This window comes from Peromyscus maniculatus, chromosome 9 (genome assembly GCF_049852395.1).
Source record: "Peromyscus maniculatus bairdii isolate BWxNUB_F1_BW_parent chromosome 9, HU_Pman_BW_mat_3.1, whole genome shotgun sequence".
NCBI classification, from domain to species: Eukaryota; Metazoa; Chordata; class Mammalia; order Rodentia; family Cricetidae; genus Peromyscus; species Peromyscus maniculatus.
The window spans coordinates 118,464,248-118,489,480 of NC_134860.1; the positions used below are offsets into that span (position 1 = coordinate 118,464,248).

Consider the following 25,233-nt stretch of genomic DNA (forward strand, 5'->3'; position numbering starts at 1 on the left):
ATTAATAAGACCTTTAAGATTCGTGCTACAGAATGCAGACAAGACAGTGGTTCTAGTGTGGACAGCAAATGTCCCTGGCAGGGTCACATGTCCCAGGCAGGGTCACATGTCCCAGGCAGGGTCACATGTCCCAGGCAGGGTCACATGTCCCTGGCAGGGTCACATGTCCCTGGCAGGGTCACATGTCCCTGGCAGGGTCACATGTCTGAATGCTTGGTTTCCAGATGGTGAGCTGTTTGGGGAGGTCTTGGAACCTTTGGGAGGTGAAGCTTTGCTGAAGGAAGTTGGTCATGTGGGCGGACCTTGAGGTTTGACAGGTACGATCAACTTCCAATCAACTATCGTGCTTCTTCTTCTTCTGCAAAGAGGTAAGGTAAAGAGTCTCCCTGTCCCCCTGCCCCCCTGTAGTCACCAGCCACCCTGCTTCCCCTCCATTACGGACTGTATCCCCACAAACTTTGAGCCAACGCTCTTCTCCCTAAAGTTGCTTCCTGTGGGCATCACAGCAGCAGGTAACAAATGCGATGTCACTGTCCTAGTCTATGCCAGCCTGCCACACGCAAGTCTTCTGAGAGGACCTCAACTGAGGAGATGCCTCCATGAGATCAGGCTGGAGGGCATTTTCTTCATTGGTGGGGGAGGGCCCAGCCCATGGTGGGTGGTGCCATCCCTGGGCTGGTGGTCCTGGGTTCTATAAGAAAGCAGGCTGAGCTGGGCAAGACATGAGGAGCAAGCCAGTAAACAACACCCCTTCATAGCTTCTGCATCAGCTCCTGCCTCCAGATTCCTGTCCCAACTTCCTTCAGTAGTGAGCAACAATGTGGACGTGTAAACCAAATAAACCCTTTCCTCCCCAATTTGGTTTTGGTGGTGGTGTTTCATCACGGTAATAGGACCCTAACCAGGACAGTCACCTATGCTGTGACCAGCCACACCAGTGACCTCTTCACTTTCCCGTTTGCCACAGCAATGAGTCACTGTGCCCTGGTCATTCTGAAGGCCAGCACATCTGCAGGATGTGTTTATCAGGCCTAAACCAGAGCTCTGGTCCACAGCTGCTTCAGGCAGACCCTCTTCCTGGCCGAGGGCCTGGCTGCAGGCTCCTCAGGAAGCAGCATGGTCCCACACGCAGAGATTTCCCCCAACTAGAGAATGGTGATGATCGCCAGGGAGTGGGTGCTGAGGGAGAAGCTTGTCTTCAGAGTAACACGTGAGCTCCTCCTAGTAAATATCTGTGCACACGCATTTTGAAAAATATTTGTGTCTGATTGTTTTGCTTGCATGTGTGTGTGCACCACAAGCATGCCTGTTGCCTGTGGAAGTCAGAAGGTGTTGGGTCCCCTGGAACTCGAGTTATAGGTAGTCGTGAGCCAACAGGTGGAAGCTGGGAACTGAACCTGGGTCTCCAGTAAGAGCAACAGTGTTCTTAACTGCTGAGCCAACTGTTCAGTGCCCCTCCCCTTTGTATAAGGTCAGAACATTTCAGGAAGTCTAAAAATGGATGGGAAAATTACCTCTGAGAAATGACAGTGGGTATAGGGAATGGTTGCTTGTACCATTCCGCAGGCTTACTTTTACCATGTGAACACAGGCCTGTTCCATAATTGTGTGTGTGTGTGTGTGTGTGTGAGAGAGAGAGAGAGGGGGGGGGGAACTCACTATGTAGGCCTGGCTGGTTTGAAAGTCACTATAGCGACCAGGCCACCTTCAAACTCATACAGATCCGCCTGCTTCTACCTGGCTCGTGCTAGGACTGAAGCTGTGCACCACCATACCCACCTGTTTTAAAGATTTATTTATGTGTGTGTGCGGAAGAGCTGGAGTTACAGGCAACTGTGTGAGCCATCACAGGGTGCTCATAACCGACCGCAGGTCATCGTAAGAACAGCACATGCTTCTCACAAACAAAACATCCTGTTTGTTTTTCTTTCTTTCTTTCCCTTTCTTTCTTTCTTTTTCTTTCTTTCTTTCTTTCTTTCTTTCTTTCTTTCTTTCTTTCTTTCTTTCTTTCTTTCTTTCTTTCTTTCTTTCTTTCTTTCTTTCTTTCTTTCTTTCTTTCTTTCTTTCTTTCTTTCTTTCTTTCTTTCCCTTCCTTCCTTCCTTCCTTCCTTCCTTCCTTCCTTCCTTCCTTCCTTCCTTCCTTCCTTTCTTTCTTTCTTTCTTTCTTTCTTTCTTTCTTTCTTTCCCTTTCTTTCTGTCTCTGTCTCTCTCTCTCTCTTTCTTTCTTTTTTGAGACAAGATGCCACTATGAAGTTCAGGCTAGTCTTGAACTTATATCCATTGGTCAGCAGTTTCCTCTGAACTGAAACATCCTTTCCAACAGGGAGAGGGGGAGGTGCTTGAGACTCAGGAAGTAAACAAACTTCACCACCTAGGGAGACTAACCCGCTCCCTAGCTTCTCCCATTGGTTCTGCAGAGAGCTGGGGGTGGGGGGTGGGTGGGGTATGTGTGGGTGGGTGTGGGGGTGTGGGTGGGCCAGGGGTGGGGTGTGTGTGGGAGTGTGGATGTGTGGGTGGGTGTGGGCCCGGGGTGGGGTGTGTGTGGGAGTGTGGATGTGTGGGTGGGTGTGGGGGTAGGGGTGTGTGGGTGCGTGGGTGGGGTGGGTAGGTGGGGTGTGTGTGGGAGTGTGGATGTGTGGGTGGGTGTGGGGATAGGGGTGTGTGGATGCGTGGGTGGGGTGGGCCGGGGTGGGCCGGGGGTTGCAGCTTTCACCAGTCCTCACCTGTGTTGCCATGTGCTCTTTGGTAAGGGAGCTGCTTTAGGTCACCCCTGCTCCTCACACACACTCTGGTTAGTAACCCCAATAAAATCTCATTGGCTCACCAAGTTGCCCTTCCATGCAGCTGCTACTTTGATCCGTTCCCTTTCTGGGGAGAGTGGACCCGAATTTGTGTCTCCCCAGGAAAAGTGTGTCACAGAACCACAGGTATGGACCACCTTTTAAGAGATAAAATTAGCCGGGCGGTGGTGGCGCACGCCTTTAATCCCAGCACTCGGGAGGCAGAGCCAGGCGGATCGCTGTGAGTTCGAGGCCAGCCTGGGCTACCAAGTGAGCTCCAGGAAAGGCGCAAAACTATGCAGAGAAACCCTGTCTCGAAAAACCAAAAAAAAAAAAAAAAAAAAAAAAAGATAAAATTAATAAGAGGGATAATAACAGGTGACTAAATGACCCCACCCATAGTCTAGGACATTGTATTTATATTCTGAGGTGATTCACAGTGACGAGAGACACCTTAGGTTTGGTGCCGCAGTAATGCAGACAACCTGCCGTGTGTATTCTATACCCCAGAGGTCCTTTGGGCCACCTTGCTCATCCCTCTAAGTCCCCTGCCCTTCTTCCCCACACTAACTCTCTGTCAGCTCCTACTCAGTCTTCTGGCTCCCTTGTATTGCCTCCAGTAAAAGTTACTTTCTTAGTTGTTAATTTTGAGATAACAAAACATCAAGACAGGAACCCATGAGTTGGCTCAGTGGGCAAGGGGGCTTGCTCCCAATCCTGATGACCGGGGTCTGGTCCCTGGAGCCCACTTGGTGGAAGGAGAAACAACTCCCCAAAATTGCTCTCTGACCTCCATATAGGTGCACAGTGGCACGCATTCGTCCAACATACACACACCCAATAAATAGCCCTAAAAGCAAACCCAAACCATTCTTATCCCAGAAATACAGAACAGTTGAGCCAAAAACTGCATGCAGAAAGTGCTAATCTTTGCTGGGCGGTGGCGGCGCACACCTTGAATCCCAGCACTTGGGAGGCAGAGGCAGGCGGATCTCTAGGTTTGAGGCCAGCCTGGTTCTAGGCCAGCCAGGGCTACAAAGAGAAATCCTGTCTTAAAAAAAAAAAATTAAAAAAGAAAGAAAGGGAGAGAAGGAGGGAGGAGGGGAGGAAAAATGTGATCTTCAATGAGGATGGACTGGGGAGATGGTATTGTTTGCCTTTTTGTAATACCTACCATTTTGCTTTTATTCATGAGACACAGCACATTACTGCTAACACAGTCCCTGGACCAACCAAAACATGCCACCTGGAATGTGTTAGAAACAGGCTGATACAGACTCTGCACGGGATCAAGATTCCCGGGTGGTTCTTCCACCTCAGCTACAGGGGTTGTTAGCAAACTGTGCTGCACACTGGAAATCCCCTGCAGTAACTTTAAAAATATGGATGTCATGTCACAGTTAGGCATCAGTCTTGGGCATTGTCTTCTTGTTCCTGCGAAGACACTCTGAATCTGAGGTCAGAACCCTAGTACAGCAGCTGTCTCCAGGTATGGTAAGGACCTAGATGTGAGGACTTGGTAGGACTGGGGGCTATTAAATTAATTTGCATTCCTTCTCTGGGCCTAGTGGTTCAGACTGTAATCCCAGTGCTTGAGGGGGAGAGGCATGAGGACCAGCCTGGGCTACATAAGGAGCCTCTTTCTGGGGAGGGATGAGTGAGTGAGTGCTGCTGCTGCTGCTGCTGCTGCTGCTGCTGGGGCTCAGCCACTACACTTAAGAAAATTACTGGATGAAAATAGCTCATCCATACTTGTAAAGCCACACACAGTTTGGCCACAGGGCCAGCTACCGACCCACCCATTTTCTTTCCAGCAAACTGCCCAAGGCCTGTCTGTTTCTCCTGAGCCAAGGGAACTTGATTCAGTGTGCAGCAGGAAAGAAAGGGCCCCAGTCTGCACAGACTGGGGCTTTCTACCCTCATGATGAAACGACTCATCTGGGTGCCCCTCCCTGGGTAGGAGCTTTCCTATCTCAAGCCTCCCTTCCCACGGGGGCAATTTCCATTCGGCTAAACAATGTGGCCTCTCCTGTAAAATGTGTCCCTTGAGCCTGAGGCCAGTGAACTGCCCCAGGGCGCAAAGTGACCAGATTCTGAGCCAGACTGGCGCTAGAGGCGGGGACACAGCAGCCTCTGGATCCAGCAGAACGAGGCTTGCGTGTTTCATATGCTCAATGGCCCGAGACCTTTCCCAGCGGCGGACAGAGAGCAGAAGCTGGGAAGGGGTATGGTGGAAAACAAAAACAAAAACGAAAAACCGGCATCTGGTGGGTGGGGACAGTGACTGAAAGTCACCTAGGGTCCTAGGCCTTCTCTGTCGTCCTGATTCTTCCAGCTATATCATCAAGTTCTGGAAAACAAGAAAGGGTTCAAACACCTGCAAGCCACCCTCGCGGGGCACTCTGCTGTCCCCTGGCCGAAGGGTGATGGGGGTGGACACTGGCGTGAGATTCCCTCTGGTGGTGGACTCGGCCCAGGCAGCATCAGAAGTGGCACCTGCGCCTCTGGTATTGAATCCCGCGCAGCTTAGGGTGGTGCCGGAAGCCTGAGCGAGTGGCCCGGGGGGGGGTGGGGTGGGTGGTGTCTCTGCAAAACGTTTTCCACGCGACATTGCAGCTCTATGTCGGGCTTCCAAAAAGGACCTGAGGAGTCGGTGCCACGGATCTCCCGCCAGCTTCTGCTGGCTCCTCGGGTGCGCCGGTCTTCGGCCCTCCGCATTCCACTCACCCGAGACCAGAGCTCGTGTCTCCGCGGTGGCTCTTCTTCCCGCGCTCGGCTTGGTGGCGCAGCTCGGACACCGGCTCTGGACGCACGCCCAAGTAAGGCACCGCTTCTGGGCGGGCAGGGTCCACCTCTCCGCGCACCTGCCTCCCGGGCGGAGCGGGGCGGGGCCGGGTGCGCCGGCGCAGGTCACGGCTCGGACGCTGGAGGGGGCTGTGGTTCTCCGCTGTCCCTAGGCTGTGCCCAGGCTCCCCCTGCCGAGGGCCCGGCCCAGGCCCAGGGAGGGGCGGTGGTGGCCCGCACTTCCCGCTCGCCAGCCTCGGAGGCGGCTGGTCCCGGCGCGGGCGCAGCAGCTGCGGAGAGCGGGGAGCGGGGCGAAGGCGCGGGGCGGGGACGCGGCCGCCGCCCGCTCTGCGCCGCTCCTCTCCCGCGCGAGTGGCGCTCCGGCCGGGCGTCGAGGCGGCCGCGGCGACCCGGAGCGCGCTCCCCACCCACCCCGCCCGCTCCGCCCTCCCCTCCGCCCCGCGCCACCTTTGATGGCTCGGACCTCGGCCGGCCGCCGCCTGCTTAGCTCACACGCCCGCCGCCCGCGGGGACCCCTCGCTCGCCGCCGCCGCGCCCTCGCCAGCCCTGCAGCCTGCAGCGCGCAGCCGGGACCCGGAGCCGCCGGAACCGCCGAGGTAGGAGGCGCGCGGCGAACAATGACCGCGGCTGGAGGGCGGCCGCCAGGGTGGACCCGGCCGCGGAGGCAACTTGTGCGAGTCCCTGCGGCCGCGGCCCGGGGTGCGGGCCGAGCTGGCTGCGGGGTCCGCGGGGAACGGTCCCGCCCGCAGCCGGCGGCCGCAGGGCCCCGCAACAATAGCGGGAGCCGGAGCTCCTGGGGCGCCCGTGGCGCTCACCTCCGCGGACCTGGGCTGCGGGGCTCCGAGCTTGTGGGTCCCCGCCTTGGCCTCCACTCCGCGGGCGCCCTTCCCCCGCTTCCTCCCTTCCCACCCTGCCGGGTGACAGCGACCCCGACGCCTCTTCCGGACCTCGGGCTGCAATCTCGGCCCTGGAGGACAGTCCCCAGGCCGCCGAGGTGGGCCGATGGCGCGGGTGCCACCGTGCCGATGGGTCACCGCAGCTCGCCCACGCGCGGCGAGAGCTTCCCGGTGGGTGACAAAGAGGAACACACCCTCTTAAGTTAGATCTTATTGCTCTTTGCTGCGTGCCTTATAGAGGGGAAAGTTTTTTTTTTTTTTTTTTTTGAAAGCACAGGATAGGTATTTTTTCCCCCCTTATTTTTGTGCCTGGGGCATTTCAGAACTTCTGATTGTGATTTTTTACGATTTAAGTTCCGGAAACTTTAGCCGTGTGAGCCATCCGGACCCCTCTGAGTTAGTGTTTTATACTTCTGAGTCCTGGAGGGGGTACGAGCTTCATTGAGGGGACCTGGAGACCAGCTGCTGGTGGAGGTTTTTGTAGAATCTCCTAAAAAAAAGGGGGGGAAGTACGGTTCACAAAGAAACGAGGTTTGAGGCGAGCTGGTGGAGATGTGGGAGCGAGTGACTGCCTCTCATCTGGAACAGTTTACGGTGCTCAGCCTCTCGCACCCCTCCCCCTCTCCGGAGTTCGGTGGCCTAGGGCTGTTTCATTTATTTTTGTTACAGCCTTTCTGCTTGCTAGTTTCCCGCGTTTGACTCCCTCAGCCCTGGCCCCTGGCCTTGGGTACCCCCGAGACTTGCATCCCCTCCTTCCAGCAGGCAACGTTTTCTGAGCCTAACCTCGACCCCGCCGCGGTGGGCCAGGTTTAATGTGCTTTGCACGTGGACTTGCCAAGCCCGCTTCAGAACATTTCCCCCGCGTTGTCCTGCTTTTCTTTTTCTATGTGAACAAGGAATGGAGAAAGAAAGAAGGGGATAAAAAGCCTTTTGGGTTCTGGAAGCTTTAATGGGGAGTTGCCTTAAAAATTGGTTTGGTTTTTTAAGGATAAGGTGGGGTTTTTCTCGAATCCCTGGCGTCCTCCCTCAGCCCCACTGTCATTGCTGGGGCCTTCTCCTCGGCTTTTCAGGTGGGTGGGTCCCTGACAATGCATGTCTTCCTTGGGTATGGCATCCACACAGCTCACTTTATATTCCTGCAGCATCGGTCTGCAGCAAGACACTAATATTGGACCTGCTCCAAGCACAACGAAACGTTTGTGTTTTTAGTATGTCTGGCTAATAGCTCTGCTTCTGGGTAAAATAAATAGAAGCATTATTGGGCAGTGACTGGTCTGCCGGGGGAGTCGGTGGTGTAGATAGCGAGCAGATGTCTGCCAAGCCCACAGGAAGCTAGAAATACTTGATCATCGATGAGGTAACTACCTCCTGGGGTGAATGCAGAACTGTGGTGTGCTTCTCTGATTCGGGGTGTGCTGTTAGATGTGGGAGTTCTGTGTGTTGGGGGGGATCCTCCTGAAATTAGGTATACAGTGCAAACATCACCCTCCCCCCCCACTTCCTTTTGAGACCTGATCTTGCAGTGTATCCCTGGCCTGCGGCCTAACAGGAGATCCTCCTGCCTCAGCCACCCGGGGTGCCAGGGTTATAAACAGGTGTGATAGATGACACCTGTTTATAATGAACTTTTTCACATTGATATTCTCTTTCTGGGAATTGGTATTGGGCTCATTGTTTTGGACAATGTTTTTAATCTTGTTTTTCATTAAAGGAATTACCCAAGGGAAAAATATTTAAAGATATAGATTAAAAGTAGTATTGAAAAGGTTGAGGTGTGGAGGCCGCATAGGTAATCCTTGCATTCTGGAGGCAGAAGCAGGAGGCTTATAAATTCCAGGCCAGCCTTGGCTAAACAGTAAATTCAAGTCCAGCCTTAACTCTGATCTCAGTAACAGAAAGGAGAAGAAAAGAAAGAAAGAAAGAAAGAAAGAAAGAAAGAAAGGAAGGAAGGAAGGAAGGAAGGAAGGAAGGAAGGAAGAAAAAAAGAAAGAAGGAAGGAAGGAAAAAGAAAAGGAAAATGAATGTTTAATAGTTTATTTCACTTGGGAAAATGAGTAGATGAACACTAGATAGGAAAGACAAAATCTAATTTTTGCATGCTGGTTTTACTTTGGAAAAACCAGCCTGGGGATATCTCAGGACCAAGGAGACTGACTTCGTAGGGACTTCGTGCTTTGCTGGCACTGGGCATCTTACACCAGTCTTTTGTGGCTGGCTTTGCTCGTTACAGAGAATGAATTAGTATTTTTGAGAACTGCATTTTCTTCTCTAAAAGATGATGCTAACAATAAAAAGGAGGACCCCACAGCCCTGTGACATTGTCCTTGGAGCCTTTCTTCCAAGGGCTGGCAGTTTTTCCCAGTATTGGTGGCATCTTGCCTGGGCGAGGAGGAGGGCCTCGGGAAGTTGTAAGTTTTCCCGGCTGTTTTTTTCCTGTGCTTTGGCGCTTTTGATGGGCAAGAGACATAAGCTTGCTGGGTGAGTGTTGGTCTTGGGTTCGGTCCCTAGTGCCAATAAACCAGGTGTGCTGGCACATGGAGGTGGAGGTGTTCAAGGTCATCCTTGGTTATAGTTGCGTAATGAGTTTGAGGCCAGCCTGGATTAGACACACACACACACTCGAGGAGAGCTTTCCCAGTGGGCCCTTGAACACGTGGCTCCCCTGTTTTTTCTTGACTTTTAATGGCTGGCATTTTGCTGAGGCATTACTTTATCACGGTCTGGCCCTCACTGACACAGGTTTGCTGGTAACCCCCGTTAACCACTTCCATGTGGCCAAAGTAAGGCGAATGGTTTCCATTAAGATTGCTGGAAATGCCGACTTCTCCATCCACTTAATGCTGATTGTTGCCTTTGTTTTTAAATCAAAAAGCTCCCAGCACAGTGCTCATTTCAATGAAGAGAAGTTAACTTTTAGTAGGGGATATCCTTTCCCTGTTTGAGTTAATAAAAAATGTCTGGAAAGGATGCTTTGAACAAAGTGGGTGATTGACACATTGTTTAAACATGGTGCTCTGAGCTTGCCACTGGTGAAATAAAAAAGGACCAGCCATGCACTTGGCTAACATTGGATACATTGCTCATGAACTTTCAGCGGTGTTCCACTGTGGTATGGAAATTATAGACTGAAATATTTGGAATTGGTGTGGAATTCATCACTTACACAGAATTAATTTCATGTGTTAAACTGTCACTGGTGCATACATTAAAACAAATGTGCCACAGGCCCAGCTAGGTTGCCTGTAATAAACCCTGTCATGTGTTAATAAACTCAGTGTGGCAATAGTCACTTTGTTTTGCCTGAAGACATTTGGAGAAATGCTTTTCATAAAGGTGATTTATTACCAACTTCAAAGGAAGACTTAGAAGTCAGTAGTAGGATACTTTCAGTTTTTCCTTCTCATCCTGTTATTTCCGGATCTAGGATAGTGCCTGGAACACAGCAAACCCTTGATAAACATTTGTTGAGTGAATAAACATGCCTAGCTTTTTCTTTTAAATTAGTTCCTGGGAGTTTTTTTTTTTTTTTTTTTATGGGAAACTTGACCTTAGCACCTATAGATTGCAGTTCTGGGGATATGAGAATTTGACATTTGATTTTATATTCATTTCTTTGTAATTGAGCAATTTGGTCCTTTAAGCTGGCTGTCATGAAAAAGACACATTCCTTTCTTATATGTACATAAAAATGATGCAGTGAAAACGTGGAGAAAATAAAACTTACCTGTAACCTACCGCCTCCTCCCAAACACTTCTGTTAGTATTTCGGTGTCCTTTGATCCACCCTTTCATTTGGTCGCTTGACCCCAACCGGAATGGATTTCTGCCGCGTCCTCCTGTTCTTGCTGGACAGGGCCGCTGTGCTCTGTGTTCCTTGTGCACAGAAGTTTCTGGATGTTTGCCTTCCTGGGAGCACTGTCTCTTGGAGTTCCCTTAGCGCATCTGTCCATGGTAACCTTCCTTTTGAGCTCTTCAGTCCTCTTTGTTCCAGAAGGATGGATTGTCAGGCTTTGGAACTCTGGGTGCTTCTCTGTTACTCAAGCGGCTGACTGCCCCTTGTGAACGGCCCAGCTTTTCTTCTGGCACTCTGCAGTTTCACTGTAATGGGCGCAGTGTCATTTATATTTATTCCCGTCTTTTTCTCCCCTCTGCTGTCTTAGTTATCTGCTTTCCAGAGGGTTCCTTTCTGCTCCTCAGTGATGCTTACAGTACCTGGGTTTTGATACCAAGATGCGGCCACCAGGTTCTTTTTGAGTTTGGTGCTCATGAACAAAGTTCTTAAGAACATCTGTAGAGAGGTCTTTGTGTGGAAGTAAGTTTTCGTCATTTGTGCTGGGCCTCATAACCGCCGTGTGTTTTCTAAGGGGTTTGCTTGTTTTGTGTTCCCACCTCCCAGGTTCCAGAACCTTCTGTGTCTGCTCTTTGCCTGTACTTGAAATTGTCAGTCTTTTTTGTTTTAGCCCCTTAGGGGGATATGCAGTAATGGTGTGAGGTGGTTCTAGTTTATGGTTTCCTGTTGACTCTTGAAATTGTCCTGTGTGCTCCCCAGTCAATTGTATGTCTGCTTTTTATAAATGCCTACTACTGTGTGTGTGTGTTCTATAGTTGTATTAAGTACACTTGTCATGAGTAAACTGCATACACCCAATACCACCTTGCTTACGGTTGTGACTCTCTACATCTCTAGATACACATCCTTTGTTACATCTGTGTCCTGTGAATATTTTCATCTGTTCATGTATTTTATCCTCATCACTTTTTAATTCCTTATTGCATCTTTTTGTACGTACGTGTGTGTGTGATATGGCAGCCTGAGGACAACTTGCTGGAGGTGATTCTCCCCGTCTACCATGTGAGCTGGCAAGCTTGGCAACAAGAACCTTTGCCTGCTGGACCAGCTCACCAACCCCTCTTCATTTTTTGTTGGTATCTTTTGAAGAGCAGACGTTTTTAGCAAAAAATTTTACACAATCTGATTAGTGAATGTACTAATGGGTCAGGAAATGTGTTCAGCTTTGGGAAAAAAAATATTTCTTGTCTGCATAGAAGGGATAAACTACTCTGACTATCATATTTCTTTGGACATTTTTGTTCTTCCCCAGATAAACTCACTTGGAAAGATGGGAAAAAATCCTGATTATTTTGAAAATAGAGATAAATGGGTGGTTGGTTAATATTGAAAACAAGTAAATAGATTTTTAAAATAAAATTCAAATTAGGTTGTGTTGTTTCATGGATGGAAGGATTGTAAGAAGGAAGTTGTTTTGAAATCAGTGAAGAACAACAACAAACTGGGACCCTGGGCAGAAGCAAGTTTCAACATTCTGTTATTAAAACTCATTTGTAGTGGGGCATGATGGTAAATGCCTTTATTCCCAACACTCTGGAGGCAGAGGCAGGTGGATCTCTGTGAGTTCAAGGCTAGCCTGGTCTACATATTGGTGAGTTCAGGACAGCCAGGACTATAATAGAGAAACCCTGTCTCAAAACAATAACAACACAAAGCAACAGTAGCAACAAGAAAAAATTATTTGTGTGTGTGTGTGTGTGTGTGTGTGTGTGAGTGCAAACGCAGGTGCCCACAGACGCCAGAGGCATTAGGTATTTCCAGAACTGGAGTTATAGGCAGTTGTGAACATCCCAGTTTGGATGCTGATAACAGAACAGGGGTTCTCTACAAGAGCAAAGCATGTCCTTAACCACTGGTCATCTTCAGCTCCTTAGAATTCCAGAATTACAGCAGTGAGGTACGTTTGGGCGCCTGCAGGTGATCGCTGGTTTCTGTTTTCCCAGCAGTCTTAGCTTTGGAGCATGTAGTCTCTAGATCAGGTAAGTAATATGAGGCCGGGAAGAGCGTTTCCTAATTTTTGTTTGCCCTGTCCATTTATGTAAATGACAGACATCGATTAACTGGACTGAGAATTTGTAAAACAAGCAGGTGCCATCAAAGGTATCGAGGCTCCTGTAGAGGTGCCAAGGTGGCAGGACGTGCCCTTAGCAGGACCCACCCATAACTGGCTTCCTTGTTGGGCAGGCCCTATTTCCTCAAACTTCATGGGAACACGAGCATCCCTGTATGCCAGGCAGAACGTCTCACTGATGAGATCTTTAACCTACCAAATGGAGGCCCCCAGTAATGGTAGGAGGGCTCCCACTTCCTCAGGGTCCAGTGTCCTACCTGTCATTCCTAGCTCGTTGCTTTCTGCCCTTGGGCTCGTTACCTCCGGTTAATTAGATGCCGCCGCCTAATTAGCTGTTGTAGCTGATGACTCCTGCACCTCCTTGACTCTGTCGCTTGGTGTTGTTAGAGCGACAGTGCTTCGTGCTCCTTGAAGCTCCTTGGTTGCTGAGGAAATCTCTTCCCAGAAGCCCCCAGCATCTGGGAAGTTTGCTGATGGGGGTCCTAGGGAATGTTCAAAAAGAGCCTCACAGACTAGGGTGGATGCCTGTAGCCACAGCAGCTATGCTGTGGTTTGGGCCAAAGGAAACCAGAGCTAGAAGATGGAGCCAGAGCCCGTCAGTGCATGGTAGAGGCCTAGAGGCTCCACGCACCCATGCCTGGTTTATTAAGTAGTATTAACCTGCACTAAAAAATGCATTTATTTATTTTCTGTTCCTCCTTGAGTTGGGCCATATCAGGAGGATTCCCATTCAAAACATCACAGAAAGAGTTTGTCTTTCACCTGCCGTTTAACACTGTCTTTGAGAAAACTGTTTTCTAATCATTTTTCTGTGGAAAGTGATGATTAATCTCAGTTGTCTGTCTGGTGAGATCTCCAACCACCTGGGTGGGAGATGGCCTCTGGGGGATTATATTTATTTTGTTAATTGAGGTGGGGAGACCTGCCCACTGTGGGTGGTGCCATCCTCTGGGCTGCAGCTCTTGGGCTGAATGGAGAGAGGGAGTCCAGCAGCAGCTGGCCTTCCTGTCTCTCTGCTTCCTCACCGTGGGTGTGACACAACCAAATGTTCTAAGCTACTGCTTTGGCGTCCCCTGTTGTGGGTGCTAAGATGAACCATGAGCTGAAATAAGCCCCCTCTCCCTTAAGTTTTGGTTGGGGTATTTTATTGTAGCAACAGGAAAAGAAACTTAAGACAACGGGCGTGTCAAGTTGCTCTGAGAAACAAACTGTTTTTAAGGACTGTTTGACAAACTTTGCAAACCAAAATACCCTTGAATTTGATCTCTTGGTGGTGCATTGCTGCGGCTCATCTCGGAAGTGACCTTCGGCAGTTCAGACCACACTTGGAAAGAGGTGGTGCCTGCGTTTCTGTCACCTGGGATGGCGTTCCCATGAGCGTTGATATTGTTGAGTTGGCGAGGACTTTCATCTGGGGGTTAGTATATTTTCTTTTATATTCAGGGCCTCAGTTTTCTAGTATCAGATTCTAGAGAAGGCCAGTTAGAAGGCACTCTTGACTAGAAGAGGAGTCAGGTGTTGCAGAATATTTGTTTACAGTGTGAGGATGTGTCTTTGCCAAGGCGCCTTCTGGTTGGTTTAATAAAGAGCTGAATGACCAATAGCTAGGCAGGAAGAGGTTAGGTGAGACTCCTGGGGACAGAGAGGACTCTGGGAAGAAGAAAGGTGACTCGCGAAACCAGAGGTGGTGTGGTTGAGTGCAGAGCGCCCCCCATCGGCTCTTGTGTCTAAACATGTGGTCTGCAGCTGGTGGTGCTGTTTGGAAGGTGGAGTCTTTAGGAGGCGGAGCCTTGCTGGAGGAATTAGGCTCTTGTGGTTGGTCCATGAGGTTTTTTTTTTTGGTTTTTCGAGACAGGGTTTCTCTGTGTAGCTTTGCGCCTTTCCTGGGACTCACTTGGTAGTCCAGGCTGGCCTCGAACTCACCGAGTGCTGGGATTAAAGGTGTGCGCCACCACCGCCCGGCAGGTCCATGAGGTTTTTAATGGGCGTATTTTCTGCCTGCTGCCTGAGTTTTGTTTCTCTAAGGAGGGAAGAGTCCCAGCTATATACTTCTGTCACCATGGAGCCACCTGTTGCCAGGGGGACTGTGTCCCCTCAAACTGTGAGCTAGAGTAAGTCCCTCCCTCCTCCAAGTCACTTCCTGTTAGGCATTTGATCCCATAACAAGGAAAGAATCTCACAGAAGAGGTTACGAAATGAGACAGTGATCTTAACTGCATTTGTGGGAAAAAAAGGTGACTTAGTAAGAACCCTAATGTTTATCCAGTGAATTACTGTGTAAAAGACTTCCCTCTAAGGCAGGAGGATAGTGGACCAGCAGTTCTCAACCTTCCTAATGCTGTGACCCTTTTACAGTTCCTCATGTTGTGGTGACCCTCAACCGTAAAATTGTTTCGTTGCTACTTCCTAACTGTAATTTTGCTACAGTTATGAATCATGATGTAAATGTCTGTGTTTTCCAATAGTCTTCACAGGGGTCACTTAAGACCCACAGGATGAGAACTGCTGCCCTAAGCCAAGCACCCTCTATCTTGGAGTGTTCAGCGAGGCTCACTTGCAAAAACTCATCCCAGTTGGGCTTGTTGACTGTTGGTGCCCACTCATAGAAAGTGGGGGAGCTGGGGGCCTCACTTGAGTGTGCGGCCCGTGCTGGTAACACCCAGTGTGCAGTGCTGCCCTGATTGCATGGGTCCTGGGGGAGGGGCTGGGTAGCGGGAGAGAAGGGGTCCATCCATACAGCTGTGGGGAATCCCTTTCCCCGCTGGATAAAAACTCTGGTGTGACCTTTTAGGGGAGGAGTACCCACACTCCTGCAGGTAACCCATCACTTACACTCTGTAGGTAAGCCCAACAGACCCTTTGGTTCCCCAGAGTGAACTTTGGTGGAACTGTGTCTCGGTTTGGCATTGTGACCTCAGGAGGCGGGGTAGACGTTGTTTGTGTCTTCTCCTGAGAAGGAATTTTAGCAGCAGCTGCAGATAAAAACCATGTGTGCAGACAGTTGTGGAATGTAGATCAACAGTATTCTTATCTTTTCATTTAATAGATATAATCTTTCAAAAGCAGTTGAGGAGGCTGGAGACATAGCTCAGTGGTAGAGCACTTCTCTAGCATGTGTGAAGCCCTATGTAAGAGCCCAAGCATCACCAAAAAATTCCCCCCCCCCCAAAAAAAAACCTCCTAAGGATCTGGGGGGATCGCTCATTTGGTACAGAGCTTGCCATGTAAGCATAAATGTACGGGTTTGATCTGTAGAACAGATGTAAAGATAGGCATGGTGACGTGCTTACAGCCCTAGCATTGGGGAGGTAGAGGCAGGCAGGTCCCCGTGGCTCCATGACCAGCTGGCGTAGCCCGTTCGGCCCCATTTTTTAACTTGCGATGTTCTTGTTGCAATGTTGTACATAACCATGGAATGAACATCTCCCTCTGTCTTTTATTTTCGCCCCAAAAGAGAAGAGCCTCGCCTGAGCCCTGTGCAGCGGGGTGGGAGAGTGTTTAGTTCTGCCTTAGCTTGCAGCAGCAGACCAAGGAAGAGCGGAGGCATCCTGGGACCTGAGAGCTGTGGTCAGCTTCCAGCCCTGAGGCATGGGGCCTTGTGTCTAGTCTCTGCTTTTTGCTGGACATCAGCGTCTTTTGCTTAAGGTTCATTTTTATTTCTATGTGTCTAAGCATGCAGTTGCCTGAGATGACAAAGCAGGGCATCTCCCTGAAGCTAGAGTTACAGGTCGTTGTGGCTTTGAACTTGCTGTGTAGCTGAGGCTGGCCTATCAAATCCTGAGCTCCTGTCTCTGCCCGCCAAGGTTGGGGCCACCACACAAGTGCTGCATCCCTGACCTGGCATCCCGTGTGAGGCGTGGGGTAGGTCATTGTCACTTGTAACACTGGGTCCTCATAGCCATGTTCTTCCTACTCATGTTCAAACACACCTGTCGAGGACAAGGGAAGAGCTAGCGCCTGTTCAGTCACTGCAGAGCATCCCTGCGCAGCTAGAAGGTGGAGTGTGGTCAGTGTAGCTGCCTGCAGCCCTAGGGAGTCCTGGGAGGGGGCTGTGCATAGTGCCCTGCTGTCCCCATTTGTCACAGCACCAGTGACTGAAGTTGTTAGTTCTCTCAGCCCTCATCCATCTGCAGTGAGTAGGGCCCTTGTGTGATAATTCTAGTTGGTTGACAAGAGAGATACTCAGTTTGGCACACCCAAGCCTTGGCCATCCATCAAAGTCCTGGCCGAGGCGATGTCTGTATCTTCCTTTGGCACACCTTGGGAGGACACTGTTCAAGAGTACAGACATACGGGCTAGGGATGCAGCTCATCTGGAGAGCCCTGTGCAGAGCTCAGGGTTCAGGGACACCACTGTTGTCATGTACAGCTATTCCCTTACGTCTGGCTGTTTTTCCTGCCAGTTAGTCCCTGCATGTCAGAAGCCATGATGTCTCAAACTTCAGCCATAGTTTTCCCATGCTGTGGTTGGTTAATGAAAGTCTTATGGTGTGTCCATGAGTAACCTGGCAATCCCAACAGTTTAGATTCCAGGGCTCTTCACAAGTTGCAAGCAGTGCAAGGGATACTATTTTAAAGATTGAGGCACTTTACAGGAGGTGTTTTTATTTGCCGCAGTGAATAAAACAAAGTTCTTGTAGCATAATGTATATATATTTCTCTTGGGTTGAGACATTTTTGAGGTTGGAAGGCAGTGCTAACTCCTGGGGTATGAGGTCAAAGGTGTTTAGTGCACTTAACATTCCAGAGAAAAGCCTAAGTGAGGGCCATGAAGGGTGGGCGGTTCCTTTCTGTCCCAGAGCCCCATAGACAAATGCTCTTAAGGTGCTCCAGGCACAGATAAAGAAAGGTAACACGCAATCTAAATAGTCTTTTAATAAAAAACAAGAGCCAGATATTGGGGTAAATGCTGAAAGATCAGAGACCAAGGAACAAGCCACAGCCCTGTCTTACCTTTAGGACTCCTTAGCCTGAAAACGCCTCTAGCTGAAAGACTTTAGTTCCTGTCTCTTCAGGCCTTATATACCTTTCTCTGCCCACCATCACTTCCTTCTTAGAGCTGAAATTAAAGGCGTGTGTGCTTTCCAAGCAAAGGCATGAGATCTCAAGTGCTAGGATTAAAGGCCTATGACTCTCAAGTATTGGGATTAAAGGTGTGTGCCCCCACTGCCTGGCTCTGTTTCTCTCCTAGACTGAGTCAATCTCATATAGTCCAAGGTAGCTTTGAACTCAGAGATCCATCTGGAACTCTGCCTCCTGAATGCTAGGATCCTGAATGCTAGGATTAAAGGTGTATGCCACCACTGCCTGGCATCTATGTTTAATCTAATGTCTTATTCTGTTCTTGGATCTTTAGGCAAATTTTATTAGGGTACACAATATATCACCACATTTCCCCCTTTTTGTCTACAATAAAAGAAGGTTATAACTAATATAAAAAACTATATACAATAAGTATATATAATATATGCTGCCAAGAATTACATTAACAATGTCCAGTCTATAAACATTTGACAAATTCAGAGAAAATACTCCATTATCTATCCTATTTTGGTGAATCCAAAGTGTTGTCCCTAATTTACTTTCTATCCTAACTTGTATTACCAACCCAAAACTATCTTTTTATGTCTTTCAAACTTAATATACTTTACACCTCTTTAGTGAGTTTCTTTTCTGAATTTATTAACAAGGAAAACTATAACTATCTAGTCTTCAACTCCCTCAGACACCCAAGAAGGAAATAATATTGCCTAAGTAAGCAAGAAGTGCAAGCAAGTGATTGCCAAAAAATGTGAGAAATGACAGAAACAGCTGGCTGCCTGGACAGTCACCCAAGGTTCCTCTGCAACATTGGGGCACCCATCTTCGGCCCATAGGCCTAGCATATCTGACAGATTCATCTGTGAAGCAGGCCTAATGGGCCTTCCTACCTTGTCTTGGCAAGGTATGGCAGTCCTTTCTTTTGTGTCCTGCTTGTCCATTTGGACAGCATACTGTCAGCAGTTGAGCTAAGGGCATTTTCTTGCCCAGTGGCTAACTTTTGCCACAAAGAAAGTAAACTCCATGTGGAGTTTCGTCAGTGCCCATCATCTTCTCTGAAGTAGATTGGTGTTGCCAGGAGCAGACATGTCTCATTGTCATAAAAAAAAAAAAAGAATCTATGTTATTAAAATATCTTAAATGCCATATTCTGTTGATCTCAAGTGTTTGAAGATGACCTATCTAAAATATATCTGTTTGACCTTGAAAACATACCTGATATGACTACAAGTTCGATTGTAGTAACTACTAACTTTCATTTCTTTATATCCTAATTAGTTGGTAATAATAACTTTCAAGGACTAGCAATTGAATTACATTATTGAATAAACTGTATAGGTACAGAACTTTAAACACTATTAGAAGTGTATGTATAGTATGTTCCAACAAAATTAATCTCAAATTTGTATCAATATTCAAAATTTGTATACAATATACAAAAATCCAATCCAATGTAAAATATTTAAAACTAGTAGCTGCTTTTTAAAAGTAGATTCAATAATCTACCTTTTTATCTTATCATATCCATATTTTCCTTTATAGAGTAAATTCAATAATCTACCTTTTTAATCTTATCATTTCTATATCTTTGTATATCATATCCCCCTTTCTTCTTTTAGAAAGAGATTGACTATGACCAATAACAATTTTTAACCAACCCCTAAACAAAAACAAACATCCATAATCCATTTTTGGGGAATGTGGGCTTAGTTTTCTAGGCTGCTTCTTGCTGATTGGGGGCACTGGTAGTCTTACAGGGACACAAAGAAAATTTAGGATTATGGTCAAGTCCTGACTGGAGTAGTCTATGAAGCTGGATCATTTCAGCTAGCCATCTTGAAATTGTCCTGAGCAGTTTGTAGTCCAAAACCAATCTTTGTGTGGTGTTTGTCAGCTTAATGGCATTATCATTATCCTGATGGAATCTTCGTTTTGGGGTCCCATCATCTTTTTGGAGTCTTCAAAGTCACTGTTAGGTGTGGTCATGGTTCACTGCAGAAAATCTTTTTTGTAGGACATTTTTTTCTGGATGATTTGTCCTTTTTCTTCAGACGTCTCATTTGTCCAGTGATCTTCAGATTACTTATCCTTCATTCTCCTGAAAGACAAAAATAAAACCTTTCCCCAACCCTAACTTTGGGGAGGTTCCCTTTTCTAATCTTTATTAACTTTGATTTATGGTTTCTCCTTAAATTTTTGCTTTATTTTCAAAAGCTGTTCCATTATCCAGAGTAGTATGGTTTCTTACAATAGGCATTAGGTTCTTTAATTGCTCTGGGAAGGGGTTTCTTCCATGATGGCTGGAAAGGACTGAACCAAATTTGACATGGGGGCCTGCAAGAGGCCCCTCGGGGAATTTCTCAATGGCAAAGGCAAAGGATTACCTTGTCTGTCCCTTGTTGATCTACATTCATTAGTTCAGTGTTTATCTTTATCACACCTTCTGCATAATCCAGAAGGGAGGGACATTCTATTGGGATTATTCTTTGAGAAAACATTTTTTCTAGGAATGCCCTGTTTATAGTTCCTTTTTAGGTGACCTTGTTTGCTGCAATTGAAACATGACATTACTATTTTTCTTCAATCCTTTGGAAATCAACTCTCCTATCCAAGTATCATCATGGTCATAAGATTCAATATTCGTTGTAAATTGGATCCATTCCTCCAAGGATCGTGCCTTTAATGGCCTAATTACTCTTTTGCATTGTGCATTAGCATTTTCAAAAGCCAGAGGTTCAATTATTATCTGTCTAGCTTCTGAATTTGGTATCATTCTATTTATTGCTGAAGACAACCTTTGTAAGAAATCAGTAAAGGTTTCTTTTGGGCCCTGTATAACTTTTGTATATAACTCAATTTTCTTTCCTACTTCTTCAATTCTGTCCTAAGCATTCAAGGCTGCTATGTGGCATAAAGCCAGGGTGTGGTCATCATATAAAGATTGTCTTTGTATATCAGCATAATCGCCCTCCCCACAAAGTTGATCTTGGGGAATTTCAATACCTCTAGTTCTACTCCATTGTTCAATGGTCTTAGCCTCATCTTTCCACCAGGTCCTCCATTGTAATTGGGGACCAGCTTCTAATACAGTTGTAACCAAATCCCTCCAGTCTTGAGGGATAATTCTATTACAAGTTGACCCCGAGTTTAAAATCTACTTCACAAAAGATGAGTGGATGCCATAGAGACTATTGCTTCTTTGAATCTCCTCAAATCTAACATTTTCACAGGAGTCCAGTCAGCTCTTACACAGCCTTGAGGATATCTACCACTGGGTAGTTCCTGTAAGGTTACTGGATAGATTAAGGGTAGCCCTTTGAAAGCCTTAGGCTGTTTCTTTGTAACCTCATAATGCAATGTTGAGATTGGTTCTCCTTTAAATTCTTCTATCTGGTTCTGAATATCTCTATGATCTGTTTTAACAAGTTTTTCTAAAACTTTTATCTTGGCACTCATATTAACCAACTTTTTTAATGATAAAACAAAAAATGATCAAACAAATATTTATAATTGACATTACATCTATGCCATCAACACTAATAATCCTTTCATTTAATTGTTGCATTTTCAGACCATTTAATGTGTTATCAAACAGAGACCAAATGCCTTCCATTGTAAAAAATGTTTCTCATTTTTTAATGTGGGGAAAAAACTTTCTTTTAACTAATTCCCCCTTTAAGAAATCCAAGTTGACTTACCAAATCTGTTAACAACAGCGATTCAGACGATGGTGTGGCAACAGCCTGAGGTAGGGGCCCAGAGAAAGTCAAAGCCCACCAGGAGAGGAAAGAAGTGGAAGATCCCGCTGTCTGCACAGTGGAAGTGTGCAAAAGTGGCTAAATCCTGTGATTTTTAGAGCCAAAAATTTAGAGTTTGCTGCAGAGAGGCTGCAACAGAAACTTAGCTGGTGTGGTCGGGACGCTGGCCACATATAGCTCCGGCCTGGGCCAGTGGCTTTTTTTGTGAATTTGTGCCCCAAAAGTTGGGTGCTAGAATTGCTAAACAGTCTTTTCATAAAAACCCAGAGCCAGATATTGTGGTAAATGCTGAAAGATCAGAGAGACAGAGGAACAAGCCATAGCCACCTCTTACTGTTGGGACTCCTCAGCCTGAAAAAGCTCCTAGACGAAAGACTTTAGTTCCTGTCTCATGCCTTATATACCTTTCTCCGCCTTTCATATTACTTCCTTCTTAGAGTTGGGATTAATGGCATGTGATTCCCAAGTGCTGTGATTAAAAGGTGTGTGATTCTCATGTACTGAGATTAAAGGTATGTGCCACCATTGCCTGGCTCTGTTTCTCTCCTAGTCTGAGTCAATCTCATGTAGTCCAGAGATTTGAACTCATAGAGATCCATCTGGATCTCTGCCTCCCGAGTGCTAGGATTAAAGGTGTGTGCCACCACTGCCTGGCCTCTATGTTTAATCTAGTGGCTTGTTCTGTCCTCTTCAGGTAAGTTTTATTAGGGTACACAATATTTCACCACAAAGAAAACTTCCTGAGACCTCAGGATTGAATCCGTTTTCTCTGGCAGCAAATTTTTATTGAGTATCTGTGCAAGTAGGTGTGTGAGCTGCTCGATTGGATCCAGCGGTTCCTGCAGGCCAGGCGCGCATCTCCTGCATCTGCGTTCTTTTCAACCTTTGGCCTTGAGAAGAATGTTCATGGGGGACACAACCAGAGTCCTGTCTCTAGAGTAAGACAAGTGGTAATTATTAGCAAGATGCTGGAGTCCTGAGATACACGTGATGGATTTAAATAGCTTGCTTATGAAGGTTCCTAGAACCAACACTTTAAAAAGAAATGATTTGAAAGTCAAGAGCGCCTTAGGCCCTGAAGGTGATTTAAGAAGTGGACATATTTCTCTTTCAGTAAGAAATAAATTGAAATTGCTTCTAAGAAAGAAACTGTGGTGGGTGTGGGGGTGCACGCCTTTAATCTTAGCACTCGGGAGGCAGAGGCAGTTTTTGGTCAGTTTGGTCTATATAGAAAGTTCCAGGCTAGCTAGGATGACATAGTCTCCAAAAACTCCAACTAACCCCTCCCCCACTTAAAAAATTCTCAAAAAAAGTATATATAAAGGCTATAGAGATGGCCCAGTGGTTAAGAGTGTATACTGCTCTTGTAGATGATTTTTATAGAAAAGTATATAGTATAGACACATATATAAAGTATATATATTTAAAATTAATGTGGACTATATTAACATTATCAGAGTGACTTTTTCCCATTAAGCATACAGCACTGTGTTTTAACACAGGCTGAGCACTGTCTCACCAACCACACAGTCAAGATATGGGCCATTCCTCTCTCTCCTGAAATCTCCCTCCCGCTGCCCTGTCCTCCCCCGGCCCCTGGAGTCCCTCTTTTCCTTCACTGTGGTTTGATCATGCCCAGGATGTCGCACGTTAAGACACAGCACGGCCTGCTGAGGCTAGCCTCCCTGACATGGCATCATGTCCGTGAGATACTTCTTAGTCTGTGAAGTGTCTGAAGTTGCTTTGCTTTTCCTTCTGAATAGAAGTCATTGCGTGGACTCACCGGAAGGTGTCTGGCCATCCACCTGCTGAAGGACATTGGGGTTGTTCCCAGTTGGGCAGTTCTGGGTGTGTTGTCTGTAAATACAGAGCTACTGTGGATGCAAATCCTCACATGAACATAGTGTTGACATCTCATGAGTAAATATCTACCAGTCCTTGCCAGCATTTAGTATTGTCAGCCCTGTTTGTTTAGCCATTTTCATTGTGTGTGGTAACGTTGGTTATTTTTAACACTAAAAATACAGAGAAAATAAGTTTTAAAGGGGCCTTACTTTAGGAGATGACTTAGTTTATTGGTCTGTGTAGCCTCTTGGAGGAGCTGCTTGCTGGGTGCAGGGCAGGTCCTCAAGGGCAGTGGAATGGAGGAACCTTCTGCATCCCCGTCAGTTCATGAACAAGTCAGTTCCGAGGGTGCTTAGGGGATATAGGTTAATTTTCTCGACCGACTTGGTAAGTTCCTGTGTATGTTTTCAGTACGAATCAAATCGCGAAGGAGCCTTAAGATAGGGGAGCCGCAGGGAAAAAACGCAGGCTGGGGCATCGCTGTTTATGGCCCTCCAGCAAGCATAGCAGCTGGAAGCGGCAGAAAATGACCTTTTCTAGTTTTTGTGGGTTAGGACTCTGGGAGTGGTTTTTGGACGGCAGTTCTGGCTCAAACGTTTGCAATAAAGATGTCAGCTGGGGCTATAAGATCCTTTTCTAAGGAACCTCAGGGGGCTCCATGGGCAGGGTGGTGCTTACCACAACATGGATCGCACAGTGGAGCGAGTGTCCTCAAGCCCTGCTAGGAGCTGTTACGACATTTATGAGCTAGGCTTGGAAGTCCGAAGCTGCCGTTTCCACAGTGTGCTTGGTCACAGGGCCAGCCATGATGCAGCAGGAGGTGACTTCACAGATCCAGTCAGTGGGTGTGTGCGATCGTGGAAACTGGCTTCCAGCCACCTGAGGGATCACGGATGCAACTGCCAGCTCAGCCATGTGAATGTTCCTGTGATCCAGTGAAAATAAGTTTTTCATTTCTGAGTGGCAGTTTTCACCCATTTTCTAAGATAGTGTCTACTATACTAACTGTATACACTGAAGTATGCTCTGCACTGAAGTGTGTGACTCATGAGTTCTAAATAACCTCTGTGAAGTCTTTGATCAGTGTTTTTATTTTTATTTATTTTCTTTGTTTTGTGGTGTTTTTTTTTATTTTTGGTTTTTTGAGATGTGGTTTCTCTGTAGCTTTGGAGCCTGTCCTAGAACTCACTCTGTAGACCCAGCTGGCCTTGAACTCACAGAGATCCGCCTGGCTCTGCCTCCGGAGTGCTGGGATTAAAGGTGTGCACCACCACCACCACCACCACCACCACCACCACCACCACCACCACCACCACCCGGCTCTGTTTTGTGTTTTTGAGACAGGATCTCACCATGTAGCCTTGATGGGCCTGGAACTCACTATGTAGAGCAGGTTGGCTTCACACTCACAGGTCTGCCTCCTGGATGTGTGACTAAAGGTGTCGTGGGTCCACATGTTTCACTGAGACTGCTACTTTTATATTCAAAGTTTTCTGGAGACTTGGAACTCTTGGAGAATTCCTCATCCCCACCTTCGAGGGCTGGGCTGGGCTGGCACATGTGCTTGCACACGTGTGAGCCAATCGAGTGTGACATACTTGTGCTTACAGGACATGGCATTGCAAACATATTCCTGGCTGTGCCATGGGAACCAGTGCCCCTTTGCTGGTCCATGACTGCTTAGGGGAGGGCGGGTTTCTTCATCAGGTGGTTAGGCAAGCAATTCTCCTTGTGGCTTGGAAGTTGAAGGGTGAGAGATCTTTCATTTAAAGAAGTGGGATGGCCGGGCGGTGGTGGCGCACGCCTTTAATCCCAGCACTCGGGAGGCAGAGCCAGGCGGATCTCTGTGAGTTCGAGGCCAGCCTGGTCTACAGAGTGAGATCCAGGACAGGCACCAAAACTACAGAGAAACCCTGTCTCAAAACACACACACACACACACACACACACACACACACACACACACACACACACACAAAAGAAAAACAACAAAAAACAAACAAACAACAACAAAAAGAAGTGGGGTGTGGTGGAGTAATTCCTAAGCCTGAGCCAGAACCCAAGTCCAATCAGAGTAGCAATTCCCAAGTCACATAACATATCCTCAAGTGAGAGCGTGAAGTCCAGAGCTGGAGGGTAGGCTCCTAATCTGTGGACAGAGCCCAGGCTGGCATCCAGCTCCTGATCCT

The 25,233-nt window shown here is 47.4% G+C and overlaps 1 protein-coding gene across 3 annotated transcripts in view; it reads left to right on the forward strand.

Moving 5' to 3' along the window:
* Nucleotides 1–5,484: 5,484 nt before the first annotated feature.
* Nucleotides 5,485–25,233, forward strand: part of Farp1 (FERM, ARH/RhoGEF and pleckstrin domain protein 1) — a 264,856-nt gene continuing 245,107 nt past the window's right edge. Inside the window, exon 1 of one of the 3 annotated variants that reach the window (XM_076545576.1) lies at nt 5,485–5,599. The gene's annotated coding sequence lies outside the window, so the exon portion shown is untranslated. Of the gene's footprint in view, nt 5,600–6,037; nt 6,182–25,233 lie in introns of those variants that run through there. The other 2 variants (XM_076545575.1, XM_076545577.1) reach the window with 2 other exon arrangements.